The 14,309-nt window shown below is 39.1% G+C and overlaps 2 protein-coding genes across 6 annotated transcripts in view; both read left to right on the forward strand.

Moving 5' to 3' along the window:
- The window catches only part of LOC309709549 (uncharacterized protein), a 144,863-nt gene that overhangs the window by 55,524 nt on the left and 75,030 nt on the right, over positions 1-14,309 (forward strand). The window lies entirely within an intron of this gene.
- mgat4c (mgat4 family member C) overlaps positions 1-14,309 on the forward strand; it is a 125,760-nt gene that overhangs the window by 17,814 nt on the left and 93,637 nt on the right. For 3 of the 5 annotated variants that reach the window (XM_082538216.1, XM_082538222.1, XM_082538217.1), the window contains one exon: positions 4,399-4,640. The exons of 1 other annotated variant lie outside the window; for it this stretch is intronic. The gene's annotated coding sequence lies outside the window, so the exon portion shown is untranslated. One more of the 5 variants, XM_082538220.1, reaches the window with a different exon arrangement.

The raw sequence follows: 14,309 nt of genomic DNA on the forward strand, positions 1-14,309 counted from the left end.
GTTCTAAGGGTATTTGTTCACTGTTTCATGATGAAAAGGATATAACCATCAACACAATTTACATTTTACACCCTAAACAATTAACTCCATTTTGGAAAAACAGAAATATGTATTGCTGTTTTCAAAATATGAAATGTAAGATTTGACCTTAATAGGTCATCATTGTCCTACTCACACGCTGTAATCCTTTTAGAAAATGTTGCTATTCTGTATGTTTCTTTCCTTCGTAAGAGTAAAGAGTCTCGATACTAAACATAAGAAAACCACTTTGGCCTCTGCAGCCACAGTACTTGATGTTGACTGAGTGTTATTCCCAGCGACTTAACCCCGCTCAAGAGGTTCATGGTGTCTTCCTTCTATCTTTATTTATTTTGGACAGTGAAGTTGTTTTCCCGAAAAAGGACTGGTGCCCTTGCTGTTGCCTAGCAACTGCGTGAGTCCACGGACTTAGCATCTTGCAGGATCTTTCTAAATACCTTGAAAGTCTCCTCTTTAGGCGTGAGAAGAAAGTTTGAGTATTCATTATTGTGCATGACTAATGAAGTACCATTTACAATAATGAAAAAAAATTAGGCCAGTTGATAGTCGCATTATTCAAAGCTCACCACAGGTTTAAACGTGTGATTTCCCTTCTCAATAAAAATTGCTGTGAATTAATTTGATTAAGGCTGCCAGAGTACATGTGGATGTGTGAAGTTTTTTAAAGTGCAAGTCATTTAAAATGCTCCTTGCTGTATTAATAGAAAATAGACGTCTTGTTTTCTAAGACCCATTACTATTATACAGACATATTGTACAGCACTGTCTTGGTAGCAGCAGCATTGCATTGGCATTTTTTCCACTCAGATAGTGAATTCATCAGACTTTTTACTGTTAGCTGTTAAATATTCATGGAGCTGTTGTGTTGTTAAAATAAGCCTCATTAGCACTTCCAGCCTCTTTTCAAGTTCCGCCTTTCTCTTGTCACTCTCAAAAGAGCAACACAAACATGTTATTCATCTCTCACAATCTCTGCACCCAAACTGGGTTAAAACATAACACCAAGCCTTTGTGTTGAAATCAGACTTGCTGTAATACTGTCTCATCATATTTTCATTCTGTTATTTTATAAGAATATTGACTGAATACAGGGTGGATTCTTAAATTAATGTCACCATATGGTCTTAAGAGGATATGTGTGTAGTCCTACTATAATATAGCCATTTAACCTGAGTACACTGAGAATAGGATTTAACCCACTACAGTACTGGGATGCTATAGCAGGTTGTAGCCCCCTGTATCCTACCAATGCTAAGCATAGTAATGCAAAAAAAAATATTGGACAGACATTAAGATTCCTTGGACTGCACTGTTTTAATCCACCGTTTGTTTTTGCACTCATCAAAATGACTGAAAAGAAATTCTGACATAAGCCCAAAAAATATATTTGCTTCAAATTCAAACAGTTTAGTTAAATATTATTTTAATAATTGATTTCAGTACTTTGGGTCTGTACTCCACCATCAGTCCTAGCTATAGTAGTTTTATTTCTTTTTTATCACCCCAAAAATCACTATATGATGAATAACCCGTTTTAGGAAAAATCATACATAAGAGATGATGGAGTTTTATTCTAGCAGAGTTACATCACTTTTAAAATGCCAAGAGGTCAAAATTACCCCCTTGGTAGTTTTAGTTTTCAGCCACTGTAGATGTCCAGATGGATTCCTCTAATGCAACCTTCTCGTTTATGTTTTTAGTTGACATTAGTTATAAAAGTTTAATATTACGTGTAGTTTTGGAATTGTGTAGTTTTGCACCTGTGGCTTTGATATCATTGTTTAGCAGTGTGTGAATCTGAAGCCTGTTATTGAGTGTACAATTAGAGAGAGACGGTAATAAGTATGTGGGTAATGACTATCCATTACTTTTTAAATGTTTTACTAATCCATCTGTTGGATACTGTGCAAACTCTACAGCTCCACATTTGTTTCATTAAGGACAGATTTGGTATATTACACAGTTACACATGCACTTGTCTCTTTAATAGTTGTTTCTGCTGGAGAGGGGCTCACCTCACTTAGAGGCTTGGTGCACCCATAGGCAACCTATTAACATCCACTTTATCCGCCCTTCCATATTTCATGAACTAGTTCATCAAACTTTAATGCAGTTCTGCTTCTCTCTCTTTTTTTTTTAATGGAAAGCCTTGTCTGAATTGAAAGCCTCACCTATAAGTCGTTTGCTGGAATCTTTACCACAGCTCAAAGGAAATTATATATATACTCTTTTGAAGCAAGGTTACTTTTCACCTGTTCCTGTGCACGCTGTCAATGGGCTATCTAAAAAAATTGGGAATGGATGGATTATGGCTTGTGAAAGAACATGTTTAGAGATGTGAAATGATTTCACAAAGCCAAAAACCAGCTGAAAGAAACTGATGGGCCAAGCACCAGTGGTTTCTCACTCTCCATGGACATGGCATTCAAGCTGCTATGCCACACCAGAGTATGTCTGGGATAATGTGCTACTCTCAGATTGTTGGAGTCTTAATGAGCCTGTGGGACACATGATTAGCCTGTGCCCAGACCTGATATCCAGTAATCAGAGCCAAGCACCAGTAGATGAATAGAAAGAACTGGAGAAGATTGGAAAGGACAAAAGTAGGCCCAGTATAGATGTGTGTGCCCATAATATGTAGGAAACACTGTCGGTGTTTGAGCATTTTTTGTACTGAAGCAAAAATCCATTTGCCACTGAATTATTGTGTGTGTGTGTGTTTGGTGGGGGTGGTGGTGGTGTGTGTGTGTGTGTGTGTGTGTGTTTGGTGGGGGTGGTGGTGGTGTGTGTGTGTGTGTGTGTGTGTGTGTGTGTGTGCGTGCGCACGCGTGTGGTGGTGGTGGGCTCCAAGACCGTTTCATTGTGAATGAAAATGATTTTAAAAGGGTGCACTGAATACGGCAATCACTATGAACAAACTGCATTTACAGCTTTACTGTATGCTACTGATGATTTCAGTTCGACTCCAGGTCAGTGTGCTGTATTTTGAAATGATTTTCCTGGTAGCAGAGCAAGGGCGGACATGTAGTCTGGAAGTCTAAGAGGTGTTGGGCTTAGTTTATGGTCCCTGCATTCTGGTTACCTTTGATTTTAAGCTTATACAAAAAGAAGAAAAAAAACATTGTCTTTGGTGTTCAGACTCAAACAAATGCTGTGTTACCAATTTTTTTTATAAGCTTCATTTTGTCCATCCATCCATTCGCTTATCTTTTTCAGGGCCACTGGACCCTATCCCAGCTGTCATAGGGCGAGAGGCAGGGTATACTCTGGACAGGTCGCCAGTCTAACACACAGAGACAGACAACCATTCACACCTTTGGGCAATTTGGATTAATCAATTAACTTATCCCCACAAACTGCATATCTTTGGATGGTGGGAGAAAGCCGGAATACTCAGAGGGAACCCACGCAAACACGGGGAGAACATGCAAACTCCACACAGAAAGGCCCTGGCCTGATGGTGGAATTGAACTCAGGACCTTCTTGCTGTGCGGCAACAGTGCTAACCACCGTGCCACCGTACTGCTGCGTTTTGTTAATTGATATAATGTTTCAGTGCTTGCATTGTAGAACATAATCACTAAAAACCAAACCTTTTACTGGTTGCACTCATACAAACAAGAACTAGAATGCCTTTATTAGTAGTAATTATTAATTTAGTTTTTAAATGTTGTTTTGGTGCTAAGTAATATAACAGATTATTTGATAACTGATTATTTGATTTGTTTTCGGCGATAAAGTAATTGTCTGCACATACTCTATCAACTGTCACTTTAAAATAATATCTTTGGATTTGGACAAACCTGTATAAAAGACAATGCAGGTTGTTTGTTAGTCCATTTGTCTCGTATATACTGCTTCCCCTGTCGATTATGGCCAGTTAGAGTCAGTTAGGCAAGTAAAGGCATGCTATAAGCGGATTAGCTGTAAACCAACTGGGACTGAAAAATATACGCCCACAATGAATAATTGAGAGTTTAATGAGATGAGGCAGAGCTAAAGAAGTGACCTAGTTGGTGGTTAAGTGAGTAGAGAAATGAAAAACTCAGTACGGCTACCTCTTTGTTATGCATAAATTAGAGAGCCATACCTCAGTCATATGTCTCAGTCAGTGTTTAGTTTACTGCTTAGTCTTTTTTCAAAGAGGGAGTTTACTAACATCTGATCAATATTGTAGACATAATTACAATAATTACAATTATTAAATCAAATATTTTCCTGTTTGGAATATCTTTAAAAGGGCACTCAGGGCACTCAGGATACCTGAGGACTCTTTTTCTGGCACATTATCAAGAGAAAACACAGGTAAGGCAAAATTGTCCTCAACTTATGCTATACGTTGTCTCCCCTACTCATTAGGTTACACATCAAGAAAGAAAGGGGACCGGAGGACCGGGGGGAACCAGCACCCCAGTCTGCCAATCCAGAGGTACCGCCCCTCATCTCCACTCAACATTGTAGAGGCATTGTAGAGGTGTGTCAACCAAGACAGCTCTACAACATCCAGAGCCTTCAGGAACTCAGGTGGACCTCATCCACCCCAGAGGCTCTGCAACCAAGGAGCTGTTTAACTGCCTTAGTGACCTTGCTCCTGGAGATAGGTGAGTCATCCCCTTCATCCCCAGACTCTGCTTCCTCCATGGAAGACGTGCCAGTGGGATTAAGGAGGTCCTCGAAGTATTCCTTCAGCCCGACAATTTTCTCAGTCAAAGTCAGCAGGTAGAGCACTTCTTTCTCCTCCTGAGTTGCCTGATGGTTTGCCAGAATCTCTTCAATGCTATCCAAAAGTCTTTTTCCATGGCCTCTCTGAACTCCTCCCACACTCAAGTTATTGCTTCAGCCACTGCCCGAGCCGCTTTCTGTATGGCCCATCGGTAGCTATGATATGATAAGCCTGATAGTTAGTCCCACAGGCTATCCAAGCCCGATAGGACTCCTTCAGCCTGGTCGCTCCCTTCACCTCTGGTGTCCACCATTTGGTTTGGAGGTTACCAGCACGACAGGCATCAACCACCTTGTGCAGCTCAGTACAGTGGCTTCGGCAATGGAGGTGCTGAACATGGTCCATTTGGTCTCAATGTCCCCACTCTCTCTTGGAATGCTGTTGAAGGTCCTCCAGAGCTCTGCTGGATATAATAATAATAATAATAATGGATACTTTATTGATCCCCATGGGGAAATTACTTGTTTTTCTCTGCATTTGACCCATTCACTCAGTGAAGCAGTGGGCAGCCCACTAAGCAGGCGCCCGGGGAGCAGTGTGTAGGGACGGTACCTTGCTCAGGGGTACCTCAGGGTAGCCGTTAAGTGGATTCGAACCGCCGACCTTCCGATCATGGGGCGACCACTTTACCTACTGAGCTATCCCTGACCACTGGATATACAGTGGTCCCTCGTTTATCACTGTAGTTACGTTCTAAAACTAAGCCGCGATAGGTGAAATCCGTGAAGTAGCCAACTTTATTTTTAACAATTATTATAGATGCTTTAAAGCCGTAAACCAGACAGGCGTGAAAATTTTCACACTTTTCTGTCTTGTTTAAACACTCTCAAAATTCAAACTTTCATAGAAAAATAAGTCCAGTATTATAGAATGAAGCCAAAGACACCCACAGGTTCCTTTGACGGTGGAAAACGTTTCATCGACATTGTTGTGTTTTTTGGGGAGAAAACTTGCAAACATACAGTACAGCACTTCAGAGTCACACTGCTAGCGATAGAAGATGTATGTAATTTTAACAAGCTGAATGCATTCTGTACTGTACAGGACCACAGCATGAGATTGACTGACAATGGTCTACAGCCAATCAGGACACAGAACACAATGCGCTGTAAAAAAAAAAAAAAAATCATGCAAAATTGCACAAAAGAAAAAAATCCGCAAAACAGCGAGGCTGCAAAAGGTGAACCGCGTTATAGTGACTATGTCCATCTAACTGGCTATGGCGCTTCATGTATGTTATGTGCTGGATTCTCTCACGGGCAACTTTACACAGGCTGCAGCTGAGGTCTTGCCTGGTGTGGTAAATCCCATCCTCTATCGATCTTGTCCTGAGAGCTTGTTCCTGTGCTGCCATGGTTAGTGCATCTGTGCTGTCTTTCAGTCCAGCTTCGTCCAGCCACTGGTAGGATTTCTGCATATCTGACACTTTTTCTATGTGCCTGTCATACATACCGTGCAGGGGCCTGTTCTTTCATGATGGTTCTTCTCCTTCCTCCTCTTCTTTCTCATGTTTCTGCTGCCTGAGGTATTCTCTAATTGCATGGTTGGTTGTGGCCATCTTTCTGATGTACCAATGAATCTTTGTTGTCTCATCCTGGACAATGGTTCTGACACTCACCAGTCCACATCCTCCATATTTTCAGTTAGGGTACAGTCTCAGAGTGCTGGACTTGACTTGAAACCCTCCATGCATGGTCAGGAGCTTCCTTGTCTTGATGTCAGTAGCTTCTACCTCCGCTTTGGCCACCTTATTATTATTATTCCAGGGGGTTATCTGATTACCAACAGAGTGTAGGTGTTAACTGCCCAAATCTTGTTCTTTCCATTCACCTGACTCCTCAGGACACGCCTTTCCCTCTGCAGGTAATTGGCAGTTGCGGCTTTCCTAGAGGCCTCTTCATGATTCCCATTTGCCTGTGGGATTCCCAGGTACTTGTTGCTGTCCTCAACTACATTCTACAGCTAGTCTTGTCAATGATCTCACTGAGGGGGTTCGGGCCTATGTAGAACAGCAGTTGGGATGGAGTATCACCTATATAGCTCTCGCACTTCATGATGATTTGTCCAGTTGGCTTAAATTGTTCACTAGTGTTGTTCCCCACATCCCCATTAATTTACTGATGAAGGCTCTTCGTGTCCTGTTGATCTTTTACACTGCGAGGCATTCCAGGATCCATGTGTGGAGCACTGAGTCATAGGCTTTCTTGTAGTTAATCCAGTTGATGAACAGGTTGGTCAGTCTGGTCTTGCAGTCTCAGTCTACTGCTCTGTCTACTAGTCTGTTGTAGATAGAGCTCATGTATTGAGCCATGTGCCTGTCTGTCTTACCCACTATGATGTCTGACAGGAGCTTCTATGTGGTACTGAGGCAGGTTATTGGATGGTAGTTGGATGGGTCAATCCTGATGTCCTGCCTTCAGTTAGCCATTCCGGGTGTGCCTCATCTATTATCAGCTGGTTCATGTGTGCTGCCAGGTGCTCATGGAGTGCAGAGAGCTTCTCCGCCAGTAGGCATGAATCATGTCAGGGCCTGATGCTGTCCAATTCTTCATCCTGGAGACCCTTTCTTAGATGTCTGCCACTGTGATGGTTGCCCGTAATGCTGCATTCACGTCTTCTAGTAGACCTTCAGAGGATACTTCACATAGTCTCAGTAATGAGCTATGGAGGGTTCAGGTTTCCAGTTTTCCCATGATCTTATCTTTCCGGTCACCTGCTCTCGCACTCAACAATCCTTCTGTTGTACTTGAATCTTGGTACGTTTTTTTACACTTTCTCACCAGCATTGATAAAAGTTGCCTCCCATGCACCTTTTAACACCCCACTCTTTAGTAAACTGTCATTGTCACCCAGCCTGTTGGTATGTTTTTATTTTCCCAATATCCCTCTATAGGCTTTAACCATTTATATCATTTATAGGCAATATGCACAAGCACACAGACATTCACACAAAAGTGTCCAAAGGGAACTGAAGACAATAGCAGTTAAATGATCTGGATTCCTCCAGGACACAGTGGCATTCAATCACCGGAGACAGTCCAGCCCCAAGAAATGCACACAATAATAGCACATTATGGAGAGGAAAATGGAGAAATATACAGGGCTTCACAAACAACAGTTTGCTCTGATTCCATGATGCCCTCCGACTACCAGTATAACCCATTAATTATCATTGTGGACTCATAACATGGTTGATTAGTGCCTTAAATGGGCTCTGCAGCCATGGACCCACAGTTGTTTGTACAGTAAAATTATGAACACAATGAAAAGTGTGGCAATAGTGGTGATTGATGGTGTTCTTTTTCTTTGAGTCTGTTCATGAATCCATTAGTTTTCAAATGCGCTTAATGTAAAATTGAACTGGAGAATTCTTTGAAAAAAGGAAGAAAAAAAAGCTAATGCAACTTAGGAATAAAAAGGCCATAAAATATTGCAATGTACCATACTTAAAATAGTTTTTTCTCCATGCGGTGCATTGGGTCATTAAAATATAATATTAAATTTATACAGAACTCCAAACATGTAAATTTGATATTATCTACTTTGTTTCTTTTGAAACACTGTTACTTTGTCCATCTTCGTGTTTTATATTTCTAGATTTTCTAAATAAAGTTCTCTTAACAGACAAAGATGCTGTTTATTGATGAACAGGACTTCTGCTCCTGCTGGTCTTTCCATGCCACTGACCACCACCTTCTGAGCGCCTCCTTACGCCTCATTGCTTCCTTGTGGTCCATGGTGTGGTAACTGGCATGCCACTTCCTCTCATCCCCATATCTACCTGTGGGGTGATTGAAACAAGAGTGAGCTCTTGTCAGGGCCTCGGCCACCATGTAATTGAATTCTTCCTTGTTTCACAGAGTGCAACAAAGCATAGCACTGGATAGAGGGTAAATATACTCAGCACTTAGAGGCAAACCTAGATGACTGTTCAACAACAAACAGTACTACAAAAGGGTATTGCTTGGCATCATTTACAGACTTGGTGTTACCTTTAGAGTAAAACACTGACATAGGGCTGGTAGAGATAGTAGTATAGTAGTGATAAGTATAAATCAATAGTCAATATGAAAATAAAATAGCTTTTTCTGTCAAGCTTAAAATGTCATTTTTACTCCTAACTGAAATTATACTTTATAGTTAATTTAGATTTTAAATATTTGTTTTCTGTTCTGTCAGAATTTGAACATGATAAGTGTGCTGTAGAACATTACAGAACAGTATTTTAAATAATAATATTAGGTATTAGTTATATATAATAAACAAAATCCTAATTCTGGCTGGTCTAAAATGTGAAGTCTTTCTTTGGTCAGTTTCAAATAAATAACCTAAATATGAATGCAAAATAAAATCACAAAAAGAATTATACTGTGGTAAATTGTTGGAAAACAAACCCCCCAAAAATTCATGAAATCTTTCTTTATATATCCTCATAAAAAATTCAAGAAGCTTTCAAATGTAAACAAAGCAGAATATTAACAAACCTGAAATAGTCACTCAGCTGTGCTCCGCTTATCCTCCCAGACAAAGAATAAATTAAATTAAAAAGAATAAATAAAAAGACAGCTATTCAGTGGACTGTGCACACCATGTGTAAGTTGTAAGGGCCATTAGAAGAGAAATGTTTGTAGAGTTGGTAACAACAATTAATTAATTTAATCAGCCCGCTTAAATCAGACATTTTTGCCTGTGCTTACTAGGATAATGTATTTTGCAATACAGTAGGCTGTTAGATTTGTGGTCTCACTATGTCTCTTTTTTAATACTCCTCTTAGTTTCTGAGCCATGTAAAATCATACTATGCAGCTTTGGGCAACAGAAAAAATAACCATTAGGTATTGAAAGTATTTATTATCAGTTACTGACTATAGAAACCCTAAAAATTTGATGATGTGATGACACTGAGTTGAATATATAAATGAGTAAGTCTACAATCATTTGTCTTCTAATTAAGCTGTATTTTAGATGTACAGTAGATCTACAGTATGTATATGTAAAGGTTTAGTTAACATTCTGCAACAGCTAAGGTCGTACTCACAAGCAAAGTGACCTTCAAAGTCCAGTTTGTTTGTCTACTATGATCTCTGTGTGTCATGCCCAGGCACAGCAAAGCAAACTGTCCCCGGTCGGGTAGGTAAGCCCCGGAGAGCTTCAGTTGCACTAGAGCACATAGATCATATAGTGTGATCGCTACTCCACAAATTCCTAGACAACAGCTTCCTCTGTGAAAACTGATGAGTTTGGTAAATAACAAATCTATAGTACCTATGAGAGGATGGAGCCGCAAAGTGCACAAAATCATGAACTTGATTTTGCTCAGCATGAGGCCTTTTCAAGTGTGTATACACGAAGAGAGAGACGGAAAGTGCAAGAGCGGCATGCATACTTGGCCTGGAAGAAGTAGAAGTAGCGCGATCTTAAAATTTTCCCATTTCAGTTGTTAATGGCTGTGTGAGGCTTACAGGCAAGTGGCAAGAATAGACAATGGTACAAACAAATTGAACAAAGCAACTGTGCCTAGTGCGAGCACAATTACAATGCGGTCTAGTCTTATCTTTGCCTAGTGGGAAAGTATGTATCCTTTGTATGTTTTTGTAAAAAATAAAAAAAGGTTAGATGGAAGCACAACTCCAATTTTCAGAAGGGAAAATGGTACTATATTGTCAGGCCTGCTTCAAGGCATTGCATATGTCATTCCACCCAGGCAGGAGGCTTGAAGCAGGCTTGAAACAGTCATTGGCCTGTTTGCTGTTGGCTAATCTAAAGAGATGGATTCTCAGTGTGGGTCTCACTCTGGCTACTGTGCTTAATGGATCTGACTCCCCAGGACATCGTTTCAATCTAAAGGTCACCGTGGTCTTAACTCTAACTGAGCACCTCAAAATCCAGACTAATTTGCTTCTGAACCATATTTCCCACTATACTTGAGAGGGTTCTGTTACAACTTTTGAAGTATTTCTGAGAACATTACTATGATCACCAGTGTGTGAATGTGAGAGTGAATGAATAGTGGAATTGTAAAGTGCTTTGAGGGCCCTGAAAAGCACTATATAAATGCAATCCAGTATTATTATTATTATTATTATTATTATTATTATTATTATTATTATTATTATTATTGTTATTATTATCTTCAATATATGAGCGGCAATACCTTAAAAGCATTTAGAAATAATATCTTTATTAGAATGATAAGTCAGGACATCTTATACTTTTGGTTCATTTCCAGTTGTTAAGTCCCCTTAACAACTCTGACCTGTCACTAAAGTACAGCTGATTTCAGTACTTGGTCCTTACATTACAAAAACAGAAATGAATAATTTAATTAACAAATCAGGTAGCACTGCCTGAAGGTTGTCAGTAAGACACAGTCCAGTCTGGTAAGTTCAGTGTTAATAAGAACAAATTATTAAAAAAATAAATGAAAGTTATATAACAGAAACAGTCGCTGTTCGAATTATTGACCACTGATTTGTCAAATCAGCATACTATGTGCAAATTGTTAAGTCAGACTGCTGCCAGACTTTGTCACTTGTATCAGAATTATGGCATGAGGTGTAAATTGCCTTTATCTAGTATAAAAAGGATGAATTATGCAGAGACAGTGGCTTAATGAGCAACAAACAGAAGAAGAAAGAGAAATGATTGTCTTCTCCACTTGCTTATTATTTTAATCCTACTTCACTGAGGAATTCAGAGAGCAGTTACTTTGTGGTCAAAACTTATGTGAATATGATTCATTACATTTTTTTCTTAGAATGCAGATGAACAAGAAACTTTATAGGGGAGTCTTTTCTTTTCAAAAAGGCCAAAAATAAACAATGCTAACTTGGTTGGTTGCTTTGAAACTCGACTGTACTGTACAGTTGGGTTTTCCTCCTGTCAGTATGTTGGTGCACCGCGCTTCTTTTAGAAGTCTCCCACTGCTTGGTAATAGAACTCAGCTGCTTTCTGCCATGTTTTGGTTTCATGCCACCTCTAAGGTGACATGTGGCTTATAAGGCCTCAAATAAAGGTCTAACAGAGTCCACTTGCCTACTCTAATTTATCTAAGGGATTTCTTGTGCTGCATATATTTTGTTCCTTGAGCAGTCAAGCATTAAATTGCTTTCCATTGGGAACAGCTCGTATGCCAGGGTCGCCAAAGCTGTGGCTGGTTTCCAATGAGATGGTTTGGCAGCAAAGCCAACACTGTAATTAGGGTCACCCGGCTCTGGAGCTGCTGCAGGGGTAAAGGGTCTTCATGGTTGCATAGTGCATTTGAAAGTCACTACTAAGCTGGAGGATGATAACACGTAACTTCCTAGATCATAAATCAACAGAACACTAATGTGGTATATTATCCAAACTTTTTTTCTATTAAGGAAAAAAACTATATATGCATTCAGAGAACTTTTCAGGAAATAATTATTTATTATCTCAGATAGTTATGTAGGCAAATTCTTTGAATTGCTACTATATAACAATAAAATGAAAGGAGGAAGACTAAGGTAGATTTGACAGATCGAGGTAAGGTGTGAATATTGAATGTGCCATATATAAGTAGTAGCCAGCTTTGTTGCATTTTGCCAGAAGCGGACTTCAGCAGCCTCTATCATTTGAGCTGTCAATAAAGCTTCCTGCCTGTAGAGTGTACCTCCCCAAATGTAGCCTGTGGTGCTTTTTCATAAGAAGGCAACACAGCATGTGACCATCTGCAAAGCTCTTCAGTGTGTCCAGTGGGATAAAATAGAAGTCACTGTCATTCTTAGGCAATAGAAAGTGCAGGTGCTTCTGCAAAACGTGTAGAGAAGAAACATTTGAAGAGGAGCTGCTCATAAGAATTTTTAGTGTCTTGACTTTGTTGTAACTTGTGATTTCTATGTGAAATTGGATAAGCAGAAGAAAATGGATGACGTGGATGGATCTTAACCATAAGTGTTAAAGAGACTGTTTCTTGAAATATGTCTTTTTTAAAGGTACAGTGTGTAAAATCTCACAACTAGATGGCAGTAGATTGCAAATTGCAAGCAACTGAATTCTGTTTTCTTATTCCTCCCAATTTAATTGTATAATCCGAGCTACGGTGGGCAATGTAGGACAAACAACTATGCCATTAATCTGTCATGAGTGTAGGACGAGTGTCCACATCTATTTACTCTGGAAGAAGATGTAAAACTTCATGAAAGAATCCCAAAACACGTCTAAATGAGTCACTGAGGTGAATTATTGAATTTTCCTGTCAGTAAGCGCTGCTGTGTTAGTGAAACTTTCTTTGAAGTGGATACAATGAAATCAAACTGTTTACCATTACCATTGTCAGTGTTGTCAGAGACGGTAGGGTCTAAGTAAGTTCTGCACAACAGAACTGAAGAAACTGGAAAGGACTCTAAACTGTGAAAGCTTAACTAAATGGACTGAGAAACTGTTGAAACAGCTTTACTGCTGAATTGTAGTGTTGAATTAATGTGTTCTGTTTCAATAAAACAAGATACAACAAGATCAAAGATCTTAGCTTTCTCTTGTAGAATTAGTGGTTAAATATACATTGTTACACAATTTGACTTGATTTGAAAGCTTGGAAATGTAACTCAGTCACCAAAGAATTTTTGTAATTGGACAGTTAAATATCCGAGTTAGAATGCAAGTCACGTTGCATTATGATTTATTAAATATATTTTAGCTTAAACAAATCCTGAAAAGCAAAAATGAATTTTGCTAGTTGGCAAACAAATTTGTAGGGAGCGCTACAGCCAGCAACACCTGCACACCCCTCTAAAGCAGATAAAAGACCACCTTCCTCAGCTCTGCTGTGATTGTTCTAAGGAATTCAGCTTATTAAAAAATAAATATTTATCACCTTTCAGAAAACCCACAACACTGCACACCAAGCATATTTTAAAAACTAGCTTGCGTTCTCTACCCGCTCTTGTTGAATTATTAATCCATTCATTTTGAATGGTACCAGCCAGTGTTTAAAGTTGTGATTAATTGCGGTTACAATATTTTGACAAAAGCATTCTCACATATTATCTTACCATAAATACATATAGTGGTGTTCGACAGTAAACAGATGCTCATATAAACGACACCATCCCAAGTGGCTGGCTTAAATTAAGCAGCATCAGAGGAGCAGCAATTTATTATGCTTTTATGCTCAGATATCTACACACCCACACAACATATGTCTGTTAATACACAGTGACAGTAATGGTGGCTTTAGCTGTCCGGGCAAATCGATGAACATAAGAGATTACTTTGCATTATTGTCAATTTATAATGCTAGAAATTACATTACCAGGGTCATTTTGACCGTGCCCTGTGACAACAATGGCAAAGAGGTCATTTCCTGAGGAAGTGGCATTTTCATTGGATTTTCTAATTATCTAATTATAAAAAAGATTAGATTAGAAGTATTTAAGATAATGTTGCAGAAGGTTTATTAGTTTTGCAAATTTTATATATTATTAATTAAATACCATTATTTATTACATCATAAAGTTAAATATAAATTTGAATTCACTAATAAATAGGTACATCACAACACAATTGCTAAAACAGCTAAAAA

Source organism: Aulonocara stuartgranti (assembly GCF_965226115.1).
Source record: "Aulonocara stuartgranti genome assembly, chromosome: 7".
In the NCBI taxonomy this organism is placed as follows: Eukaryota; Metazoa; Chordata; class Actinopteri; order Cichliformes; family Cichlidae; genus Aulonocara; species Aulonocara stuartgranti.